This window comes from Amblyomma mixtum, chromosome 2 (genome assembly GCF_055824585.1).
Source record: "Amblyomma mixtum isolate Tamu chromosome 2, ASM5582458v1, whole genome shotgun sequence".
Lineage (NCBI taxonomy): Eukaryota > Metazoa > Arthropoda > Arachnida > Ixodida > Ixodidae > Amblyomma > Amblyomma mixtum.
The window spans coordinates 153650619-153660789 of NC_143013.1; the positions used below are offsets into that span (position 1 = coordinate 153650619).

General features: G+C 47.1%; 2 non-coding genes across 2 annotated transcripts; both read left to right on the plus strand.

Annotated features, from left to right (window-relative positions):
• Nucleotides 1-6214: 6214 nt before the first annotated feature.
• TRNAR-CCU (transfer RNA arginine (anticodon CCU)) lies at nt 6215-6286 on the plus strand. Its single transcript has one exon. It is a non-coding gene; the product is annotated as a tRNA-Arg (tRNA).
• A 2949-nt stretch (nt 6287-9235) lies between these two features.
• On the plus strand, nt 9236-9307 carry TRNAR-CCU (transfer RNA arginine (anticodon CCU)). Its single transcript has one exon. It is a non-coding gene; the product is annotated as a tRNA-Arg (tRNA).
• Nucleotides 9308-10171: the final 864 nt, after the last annotated feature.

A 10171-nucleotide genomic window follows, 5' to 3' on the forward strand; every position in this document is an offset into this window, starting at 1 on the left:
TCACACAGCTTCCACCCTCGCCGTTCTAAGACGTTCTACGTCACATCAGCGGTAACTCAGGACGTCCTACGTCCGCCGCTTAAGAGCATGGGTGGCGCTGGTGAACACTCCCAAGGTTCGGTTATTTGTAAACATAAATATTCCCGAAAGCAGAAGGTTTGACAGCCGTCGCCGTAGCTCAGAGGTAGAGCACCGGACGCGTAATTCGGAGGTCGTGGGTTCGGATCCCACCAGCACCATGTGGTTGTTTTTTCTTCTGCTTTTCTAATCAATTAGCTTTAAGCGATAACATATTCAGTAATATTGTAAATTGATCAACACCACAAAATAAAAATAAAAAGTAAGTTAAAGATCCCCTGTGCCCCTTGGTTTCTGTGGCTGTTGGCTTCTCTCATATTTATAACGAGCCCCTCATTCCCCTTTCTTTGTCTGCTTAATTGCTTAACGAGGGCCTCGGTTCTGGCAGCCTTGATGCCTTAGGAAGCATAAGAAGGTTGTCACACAGCGTCCCCCCTCGCCGTTCGATGACGTTCTACGTCACATCAGCGGTAACTCAGGACGTCCTACGTCCGCCGCTTAAGAACGTGGGTGGCGCTGGTGAACACTCCCAAGGTTCGGTTATTTGTAAACATAAATACCCCCGGAAGCAGAAGGTTTGACAGCCGTCTCCGTAGCTCAGAGGTAGAGCACCGGACGCGTAATTCGCAGGTCGTGGGTTCGGATCCCACCGGTGGCATGTGGTTGTTTTTTCTTCTGCTTTTCTAATCAGTTAGCTTGAAGCGATAACATATTCAGTAATATTGTAAATTGATCAAGACCACAAAATAAAAAAATCAGTTAAAGATCCCCTGTGCCCCTTGGTTTCCGTGGCTGGTGGCTTCTCTCATATTTATCAAGAGCCCCTCATTCCCCTTTCTTTGTCTGCTTAATTGCTTAACGAGGGCCTCTGTTCTGGCAGCCTTGATGCCGTAGGAAGCATAAGAGGGTTCTCACACAGCTTCCACCCTCGCCGTTCGATGACGTTCTACGTCACATCAGCGGTAACTCAGGACGTCCTACGTCCGCCGCTTAAGAACGTGGGTGGCGCTGGTGAACACTCCCAAGGTTCGGTTATTTGTAAACATAAATACCCCCGAAAGCAGAAGGTTTGACAGCCGTCGCCGTAGATCAGAGGTAGAGCACCGGACGCGTAATTCGGAGCTCGTGGGTTCGGATCCCACCGGCGGCATGTGGTTGTTTTTTCTTCTGCTTTTCTAATGAATAAGCTTTAAGCGATAACATATTCATTAATGTTGTAAATTGATCAACACCACAAAATAAAAAAATAAGTTAAAGATCCCCTGTGCCCCTTGGTTTCTGTGGCTGTTGGCTTCTCTCATATTTATAACGAGCCCCTCAATCCCCTTTCTTTGCCTGCTTAATTGCTTAACGAGTTCTTCGGTTCTGGCAGCATTGATGCCTTAGGAAGCATAAGAGGGTTCTCACACAGCTTCCACCCTCGCCGTTCTATGACGTTCTACGTCACATCAGCGGTAACTCAGGACTTCCTACGTCCGTCGCTTAAGAACGTGGGTGGCGCTGGTGAACACTCCCAAGGTTCGGTTATTTGTAAACATAAATACCCCCGAAAGCAGAAGGTTTGACAGCCGTCGCCGTAGCTCAGAGGTAGAGCACCGGACGCGTAATTCGGAGGTCGTGGGTTCGGATCCCACCGGCGGCATGTGGTTGTTTTTTCTTCTGCTTTTCTAATCAATTAGCTTGAAGCGATAACATATTCAGTAGTATTGTAAATTGATCAACACCACAAAATAAAAAAATAAGTTAAAGATCCCCTGTGCTCCTTGGTTTCTGTGGCTGGTGGCTTCTCTCATATTTATAACGAGCCCCTCATTCCATTTTCTTTCTCTGCTTAATTGCTTAACGAGGGCCTCGGTTCTGGCAGCCTTGATGCCTTAGTAAGCATAAGAAGGTTGTCACACAGCGTCCCCCCTCTCCGTTCGATGACGTTCTACGTCACATCAGCGGTAACTCAGGACGTCCTACGTCCGCCGCTTAAGAACGTGGGTGGCGCTGGTAAACACTCCCAATGTTCGGTTATTTGTAAACATAAATACCCCCGAAAGCAGAAGGTTTGACAGCCGTCTCCGTAGCTCAGAGGTAGAGCACCGGACGCGTAATTCGGAGGTCGTGGGTTCGGATCCCACCGGTGGCATGTGGTTGTTTTTTCTTCTGCTTTTCTAATCAATTAGCTTGAAGCGATAACATATTCAGTAATATTGTAAATTGATCAACACCACAAAATAAAAAAATCAGTTAAAGATCCCCTGTGCCCCTTGGTTTCTGTGGCTGGTGGCTTCTCTCATATTTATAAAGAGCCCCTCATTCCCCTTTCTTTGTCTGCTTAATTGCTTAACGAGGGCCTCTGTTCTGGCAGCCTTGATGCCGTAGGAAGCATAAGAGGGTTGTCACACAGCTTCCAGCCTCGCCGTTCGATGACGTTCTACGTCACATCAGCGGTAACTCAGGACGTCCTACGTCCGCCGCTTAAGAACGTGGGTGGCGCTGGTGAACACTCCCAAGGTTCGGTTATTTGTAAACATAAATACCCCCGAAAGCAGAAGGTTTGACAGCCGTCGCCGTAGATCAGAGGTAGAGCACCGGACGCGTAATTCGGAGGTCGTGGGTTCGTATCCCACCAGCGGCATGTGGTTGTTTTTTCTTCTGCTTTTCTAATCAATAAGCTTTAAGCGATAACATATTCAGTAATATTGTAAATTGATCAACACCACAAAATAAAAAAATAAGTTAAAGATCCCCTGTGCCCCTTGGTTTCTGTGGCTGTAGGCTTCTCTCATATTTATAACGAGCCCCTCAATCCCCTTTCTTTGCCTGCTTAATTGCTTAACGAGTTCTTCGGTTCTGGCAGCATTGATGCCTTAGGAAGCATAAGAGGGTTCTCACACAGCTTCCACCCTCGCCGTTCTATGACGTTCTACGTCACATCAGCGGTAACTCAGGACTTCCTACGTCCGTCGCTTAAGAACGTGGGTGGCGCTGGTGAACACTCCCAAGGTTCGGTTATTTGTAAACATAAATACCCCCGAAAGCAGAAGGTTTGACAGCCGTCGCCGTAGCTCAGAGGTAGAGCACCGGACGCGTAATTCGGAGGTCGTGGGTTCGGATCCCACCGGCAGCATGTGGTTGTTTTTCTTCTGCTTTTCTAATCAATTAGCTTTAAGCGATAACATATTCAGTAATATTAAATTGATCAACACCACAAAATAAAAAATAAGTTAAAGATCCCCTGTGCCCCTTGGTTTGTGTGGCTGTTGGCTTCTCTCATATTTATAACGAGCCCCTCATTCCCCTTTCTTTGTCTGCTTAATTGCTTAACGAGTTCCTCGGTTCTGGCAGCATTGATGCCTTAGGAAGCATAAGAGGGTTCTCACACAGCTTCCACCCTCGCCGTTCTATGACGTTCTACGTCACATCAGCGGTAACTCAGGACTTCCTACGTCCTTCGCTTAAGAACATGGGTGGCGCTGGTGAACACTCCCAAGGTTCGGTTATTTGTAAACATAAATACCCCCGAAAGCAGGAGGTTTGACAGCCGTCGCCGTAGCTCAGAGGTAGAGCACCGGACGCCTAATTCGGAGGTAGTGGGTTCGGATCCCACCGGCGGTATGTGGTTGTTTTTTCTTCTGCTTTTCTAATCAATTAGCTTGAAGCGATAACATATTCAGTAATATTGTAAATTGATCAACACCACAAAATAAAAAAATAAGTTAAAGATCCCCTGTGCCCCTTGGTTTCTTTGGCTGTTGGCTTCTCTCATATTTATAACGAGCCCCTCATTCCCCTTTCTTTGCCTGCTTAATTGCTTAACGAGTTCCTCGGTTCTGGCAGCCTTGATCCCTTAGGAAGCATAAGAGTAAGTAAGCACAGCTTAATTGCTTAACGAGTTCCTCGGTTCTGGCAGCCTTGATGCCTTAGGAAGCATAAGAGGGTTCTCACACAGCTTCCACACTCGCCGTTCTAAGACGTTCTACGTCACATCAGCGGTAACTCAGGACGTCCTACGTCCGCCGCTTAAGAACGTGGGTGGCGCTGGTGAACACTCCCAAGGTTCGGTTATTTGTAAACATAAATACCCCCGAAAGCAGAAGGTTTGACAGCCGTCGCCATAGATCAGAGGTAGAGCACCGGACGCGTAATTCGGAGCTCGTGGGTTCGGATCACACCGGCGGCATGTGGTTGTTTTTTCTTCTGCTTTTCTAATCAATAAGCTTTAAGCGATAACATATTCATTAATGTTGTAAATTGATCAACACCACAAAATAAAAAAATAAGTTAAAGATCCCCTGTGCCCCTTGGTTTCTGTGGCTGTTGGCTTCTCTCATATTTATAACGAGCCCCTCAATCCCCTTTCTTTGCCTGCTTAATTGCTTAACGAGTTCTTCGGTTCTGGCAGCATTGATGCCTTAGGAAGCATAAGAGGGTTCTCACACAGCTTCCACCCTCGCCGTTCTATGACGTTCTACGTCACATCAGCGGTAACTCAGGACTTCCTACGTCCGTCGCTTAAGAACGTGGGTGGCGCTGGTGAACACTCCCAAGGTTCGGTTATTTGTAAACATAAATACCCCCGAAAGCAGAAGGTTTGACAGCCGTCGCCGTAGCTCAGAGGTAGAGCACCGGACGCGTAATTCGGAGGTCGTGGGTTCGGATCCCACCGGCGGCATGTGGTTGTTTTTTCTTCTGCTTTTCTAATCAATTAGCTTGAAGCGATAACATATTCAGTAATATTGTAAATTGATCAACACCACAAAATAAAAAAATAAGTTAAAGATCCCCTGTGCCCCTTGGTTTCTTTGGCTGTTGGCTTCTCTCATATTTATAACGAGCCCCTCATTCCCCTTTCTTTGCCTGCTTAATTGCTTAACGAGTTCCTCGGTTCTGGCAGCCTTGATCCCTTAGGAAGCATAAGAGTAAGTAAGCACAGCTTAATTGCTTAACGAGTTCCTCGGTTCTGGCAGCCTTGATGCCTTAGGAAGCATAAGAGGGTTCTCACACAGCTTCCACACTCGCCGTTCTAAGACGTTCTACGTCACATCAGCGGTAACTCAGGACGTCCTACGTCCGCCGCTTAAGAACGTGGGTGGCGCTGGTGAACACTCCCAAGGTTCGGTTATTTGTAAACATAAATACCCCCGAAAGCAGAAGGTTTGACAGCCGTCGCCATAGATCAGAGGTAGAGCACCGGACGCGTAATTCGGAGCTCGTGGGTTCGGATCACACCGGCGGCATGTGGTTGTTTTTTCTTCTGCTTTTCTAATCAATAAGCTTTAAGCGATAACATATTCATTAATGTTGTAAATTGATCAACACCACAAAATAAAAAAATAAGTTAAAGATCCCCTGTGCCCCTTGGTTTCTGTGGCTGTTGGCTTCTCTCATATTTATAACGAGCCCCTCAATCCCCTTTCTTTGCCTGCTTAATTGCTTAACGAGTTCTTCGGTTCTGGCAGCATTGATGCCTTAGGAAGCATAAGAGGGTTCTCACACAGCTTCCACCCTCGCCGTTCTATGACGTTCTACGTCACATCAGCGGTAACTCAGGACTTCCTACGTCCGTCGCTTAAGAACGTGGGTGGCGCTGGTGAACACTCCCAAGGTTCGGTTATTTGTAAACATAAATACCCCCGAAAGCAGAAGGTTTGACAGCCGTCGCCGTAGCTCAGAGGTAGAGCACCGGACGCGTAATTCGGAGGTCGTGGGTTCGGATCCCACCGGCGGCATGTGGTTGTTTTTCTTCTGCTTTTCTAATCAATTAGCTTTAAGCGATAACATATTCAGTAATATTAAATTGATCAACACCACAAAATAAAAAATAAGTTAAAGATCCCCTGTGCCCCTTGGTTTGTGTGGCTGTTGGCTTCTCTCATATTTATAACGAGCCCCTCATTCCCCTTTCTTTGTCTGCTTAATTGCTTAACGAGTTCCTCGGTTCTGGCAGCATTGATGCCTTAGGAAGCATAAGAGGGTTCTCACACAGCTTCCACCCTCGCCGTTCTATGACGTTCTACGTCACATCAGCGGTAACTCAGGACTTCCTACGTCCTTCGCTTAAGAACATGGGTGGCGCTGGTGAACACTCCCAAGGTTCGGTTATTTGTAAACATAAATACCCCCGAAAGCAGGAGGTTTGACAGCCGTCGCCGTAGCTCAGAGGTAGAGCACCGGACGCCTAATTCGGAGGTAGTGGGTTCGGATCCCACCGGCGGCATGTGGTTGTTTTTTCTTCTGCTTTTCTAATCAATTAGCTTGAAGCGATAACATATTCAGTAATATTGTAAATTGATCAACACCACAAAATAAAAAAATAAGTTAAAGATCCCCTGTGCCCCTTGGTTTCTTTGGCTGTTGGCTTCTCTCATATTTATAACGAGCCCCTCATTCCCCTTTCTTTGCCTGCTTAATTGCTTAACGAGTTCCTCGGTTCTGGCAGCCTTGATCCCTTAGGAAGCATAAGAGTAAGTAAGCACAGCTTAATTGCTTAACGAGTTCCTCGGTTCTGGCAGCCTTGATGCCTTAGGAAGCATAAGAGGGTTCTCACACAGCTTCCACACTCGCCGTTCTAAGACGTTCTACGTCACATCAGCGGTAACTCAGGACGTCCTACGTCCGCCGCTTAAGAACGTGGGTGGCGCTGGTGAACACTCCCAAGGTTCGGTTATTTGTAAACATAAATACCCCCGAAAGCAGAAGGTTTGACAGCCGTCGCCGTAGATCAGAGGTAGAGCACCGGACGCGTAATTCGGAGCTCGTGGGTTCGGATCCCACCGGCGGCATGTGGTTGTTTTTTCTTCTGCTTTTTTAATCAATAAGCTTTAAGCGATAACATATTCATTAATGTTGTAAATTGATCAACACCACAAAATAAAAAAATAAGTTAAAGATCCCCTGTGCCCCTTGGTTTCTGTGGCTGTTGGCTTCTCTCATATTTATAACGAGCCCCTCAATCCCCTTTCTTTGCCTGCTTAATTGCTTAACGAGTTCTTCGGTTCTGGCAGCATTGATGCCTTAGGAAGCATAAGAGGGTTCTCACACAGCTTCCACCCTCGCCGTTCTATGACGTTCTACGTCACATCAGCGGTAACTCAGGACTTCCTACGTCCGTCGCTTAAGAATGTGGGTGGCGCTGGTGAACACTCCCAAGGTTCGGTTATTTGTAAACATAAATACCCCCGAAAGCAGAAGGTCTGACAGCCGTCGCCGTAGCTCAGAGGTAGAGCACCGGACGCGTAATTCGGAGGTCGTGGGTTCGGATCCCACCGGCGGCATGTGGTTGTTTTTTCTTCTGCTTTTCTAATCAATTAGCTTGAAGCGATAACATATTCAGTAGTATTGTAAATTGATCAACACCACAAAATAAAAAAATAAGTTAAAGATCCCCTGTGCTCCTTGGTTTCTGTGGCTGGTGGCTTCTCTCATATTTATAACGAGCCCCTCATTCCATTTTCTTTCTCTGCTTAATTGCTTAACGAGGGCCTCGGTTCTGGCAGCCTTGATGCCTTAGTAAGCATAAGAAGGTTGTCACACAGCGTCCCCCCTCTCCGTTCGATGACGTTCTACGTCACATCAGCGGTAACTCAGGACGTCCTACGTCCGCCGCTTAAGAACGTGGGTGGCGCTGGTAAACACTCCCAATGTTCGGTTATTTGTAAACATAAATACCCCCGAAAGCAGAAGGTTTGACAGCCGTCTCCGTAGCTCAGAGGTAGAGCACCGGACGCGTAATTCGGAGGTCGTGGGTTCGGATCCCACCGGTGGCATGTGGTTGTTTTTTCTTCTGCTTTTCTAATCAATTAGCTTGAAGCGATAACATATTCAGTAATATTGTAAATTGATCAACACCACAAAATAAAAAAATCAGTTAAAGATCCCCTGTGCCCCTTGGTTTCTGTGGCTGGTGGCTTCTCTCATATTTATAAAGAGCCCCTCATTCCCCTTTCTTTGTCTGCTTAATTGCTTAACGAGGGCCTCTGTTCTGGCAGCCTTGATGCCGTAGGAAGCATAAGAGGGTTGTCACACAGCTTCCAGCCTCGCCGTTCGATGACGTTCTACGTCACATCAGCGGTAAGTCAGGACGTCCTACGTCCGCCGCTTAAGAACGTGGGTGGCGCTGGTGAACACTCCCAAGGTTCGGTTATTTGTAAACATAAATACCCCCGAAAGCAGAAGGTTTGACAGCCGTCGCCGTAGATCAGAGGTAGAGCACCGGACGCGTAATTCGGAGGTCGTGGGTTCGTATCCCACCAGCGGCATGTGGTTGTTTTTTCTTCTGCTTTTCTAATCAATAAGCTTTAAGCGATAACATATTCAGTAATATTGTAAATTGATCAACACCACAAAATAAAAAAATAAGTTAAAGATCCCCTGTGCCCCTTGGTTTCTGTGGCTGTTGGCTTCTCAAATATTTATAACGAGCCCCTCAATCCCCTTTCTTTGCCTGCTTAATTGCTTAACGAGTTCTTCGGTTCTGGCAGCATTGATGCCTTAGGAAGCATAAGAGGGTTCTCACACAGCTTCCACCCTCGCCGTTCTATGACGTTCTACGTCACATCAGCGGTAACTCAGGACTTCCTACGTCCGTCGCTTAAGAACGTGGGTGGCGCTGGTGAACACTCCCAAGGTTCGGTTATTTGTAAACATAAATACCCCCGAAAGCAGAAGGTTTGACAGCCGTCGCCGTAGCTCAGAGGTAGAGCACCGGACGCGTAATTCGGAGGTCGTGGGTTCGGATCCCACCGGCGGCATGTGGTTGTTTTTCTTCTGCTTTTCTAATCAATTAGCTTTAAGCGATAACATATTCAGTAATATTAAATTGATCAACACCACAAAATAAAAAATAAGTTAAAGATCCCCTGTGCCCCTTGGTTTGTGTGGCTGTTGGCTTCTCTCATATTTATAACGAGCCCCTCATTCCCCTTTCTTTGTCTGCTTAATTGCTTAACGAGTTCCTCGGTTCTGGCAGCATTGATGCCTTAGGAAGCATAAGACGGTTCTCACACAGCTTCCACCCTCGCCGTTCTATGACGTTCTACGTCACATCAGCGGTAACTCAGGACTTCCTACGTCCTTCGCTTAAGAACATGGGTGGCGCTGGTGAACACTCCCAAGGTTCGGTTATTTGTAAACATAAATACCCCCGAAAGCAGGAGGTTTGACAGCCGTCGCCGTAGCTCAGAGGTAGAGCACCGGACGCCTAATTCGGAGGTCGTGGGTTCGGATCCCACCGGCGGCATGTGGTTGTTTTTTCTTCTGCTTTTCTAATCAATTAGCTTGAAGCGATAACATATTCAGTAGTATTGTAAATTGATCAACACCACAAAATAAAAAAATAAGTTAAAGATCCCCTGTGCTCCTTGGTTTCTGTGGCTGGTGGCTTCTCTCATATTTATAACGAGCCCCTCATTCCATTTTCTTTCTCTGCTTAATTGCTTAACGAGGGCCTCGGTTCTGGCAGCCTTGATGCCTTAGTAAGCATAAGAAGGTTGTCACACAGCGTCCCCCCTCTCCGTTCGATGACGTTCTACGTCACATCAGCGGTAACTCAGGACGTCCTACGTCCGCCGCTTAAGAACGTGGGTGGCGCTGGTAAACACTCCCAATGTTCGGTTATTTGTAAACATAAATACCCCCGAAAGCAGAAGGTTTGACAGCCGTCTCCGTAGCTCAGAGGTAGAGCACCGGACGCGTAATTCGGAGGTCGTGGGTTCGGATCCCACCGGTGGCATGTGGTTGTTTTTTCTTCTGCTTTTCTAATCAATTAGCTTGAAGCGATAACATATTCAGTAATATTGTAAATTGATCAACACCACAAAATAAAAAAATCAGTTAAAGATCCCCTGTGCCCCTTGGTTTCTGTGGCTGGTGGCTTCTCTCATATTTATAAAGAGCCCCTCATTCCCCTTTCTTTGTCTGCTTAATTGCTTAACGAGGGCCTCTGTTCTGGCAGCCTTGATGCCGTAGGAAGCATAAGAGGGTTGTCACACAGCTTCCAGCCTCGCCGTTCGATGACGTTCTACGTCACATCAGCGGTAAGTCAGGACGTCCTACGTCCGCCGCTTAAGAACGTGGGTGGCGCTGGTGAACACTCCCAAGGTTC